Source organism: Galeopterus variegatus, unplaced genomic scaffold, assembly GCF_000696425.1.
Source record: "Galeopterus variegatus unplaced genomic scaffold, G_variegatus-3.0.2 Scaffold6827, whole genome shotgun sequence".
In the NCBI taxonomy this organism is placed as follows: domain Eukaryota; kingdom Metazoa; phylum Chordata; class Mammalia; order Dermoptera; family Cynocephalidae; genus Galeopterus; species Galeopterus variegatus.
In genome coordinates this window covers 109,016-110,480 of record NW_007732938.1, presented here as the reverse complement: position 1 = coordinate 110,480, position 1,465 = coordinate 109,016, and the positions used below count along the sequence as shown (strand labels likewise).

The 1,465-nt window shown below is 65.5% G+C and overlaps 1 protein-coding gene across 2 annotated transcripts in view; it reads right to left on the bottom strand.

The window, feature by feature from the left end:
• Nucleotides 1-1,151: 1,151 nt before the first annotated feature.
• Nucleotides 1,152-1,465, bottom strand: part of CALY (calcyon neuron-specific vesicular protein) — a 7,766-nt gene continuing 7,452 nt past the window's right edge. For both annotated transcript variants that reach the window (XM_008591306.1, XM_008591305.1), the window contains exon 6: nucleotides 1,152-1,300. The gene's annotated coding sequence lies outside the window, so the exon portion shown is untranslated. The remainder of the gene's footprint in view (nucleotides 1,301-1,465) is intronic.

The window sequence follows — 1,465 nt, the reverse complement described above, 5'->3', positions numbered from 1 at the left end:
CAGAACAGAGCCACCTCTAGTGCCTCCTGATAGGGTGCACCGAGGGGGACATGGCATCCCTTCCGGCTGCCCAGACCCCCCACTTTGCCACCAGGCCTGGAGGCCGATGACCAGGGTCCAGCCCACCCTCAGTCTGAGCACTCAGCTCTGTGTCTCCCAACCAGAACCCTGGTGGCCACCCAGCCCCTGGGGTCGGTGCCCAGCCTCATGCCAACAGCAGGTGGGACCCACTCTGGTCAGCTCCTCCCATGCCACAGAGACCCCCCCCAGGGCTCTCATCCAAGTCAGTGGCCTCCACTGGTGTTGGAGACTCCCCAGGGACTCTGACCCTCTGGCCCAAGATGAAAGGGATCAGAGGAGCACAGGTGCTTGGGTGGGGGCGGGGCTGGGGCCTCCCAGAGCCACGGGCCGGTGTGGAGGCACAGGCTGCGGTGACAAGCATGCCGGGAAACTCATCCGCTGCGAGTTCAGTGCGGGGAGTTGCTGGGAGTGGGGGACCTTCAGCAGTTCCAGGGCCTCTGGGCCCTTCAGACCTTTCACCTCTCCGCTGGCTACAGAGCTGGATAAGGAATGGGTGGATGGCCGTGCTTGGGCTGGGCAGGCCCTCCCAGCTAGGGCTCCCCCGGCCCCCAGGGGTCCCACTCCCACTCAGAGGCTCACATTCACTCATTTCTTCATTCGCTCATTCATGCTCGTGACTGAAGCATCTGGGCAGGAGCCATGGGCAGCAGGGGCCCAGAACCAGGGGCCAACCCAGGGGAGTCAGACACTCCTGCCAGATGAGGGAGGCGCACCCAGCAACAGGAAGATGGGGCCTGGATCCAGCCAAGTGTAGGGCTGGGCTCGTTCCACTGTGGAAGACCGGGGCGCATGGACCAGACTGCCACAGGCCCTGTCCCCGCGTGGCTGTGGCCCCAGGCCAGGCTGGCAGAGGCTGGCCCCTCCTCACCCACTCACATTCCTGCTCTTCCACCTGCCTGAGGCAGCCATGACTTCCCAGGGCCCAGCTCAGTGCCCCTCCCGGCTGGCCACTCTCCAGGGCCCTTCAGGGGTCCCTCTGGGCCAGGGGGTGCAGACACCCGGGTTCACTCATGTGGAGGGGGCAAGGGGCAGTGGAGGGTGGGGTGCGCAAGAGAAAATGAAGACCCAGGTGGATGTGAATCTTTACTTAGAGAAAAGCGACAGGGCCAGAGGCCCATGGGGGGCGAGGACTTCAGCGAGGGAGCCTGGGGCAGGGGCACAAACACCAGGAGGGACAGCATCAGGCAGCGCGCTGGTCACAGGAGCTGGCTGGAGGTCACTGTGGAGACAGAGGTGGCGGAGGGCTGAAAGCCAGCAAGGCAGGGCCGGTGCCCAGGAGCCCACCGCCCACCTGGGTGGGAAGAAATGAGAGGCCGTCCCCCTGCACCCCGCGACACGTTCAGCTGCACCCACCCCGTCCCTGAGCCCCCTCCCACCCCCCAGT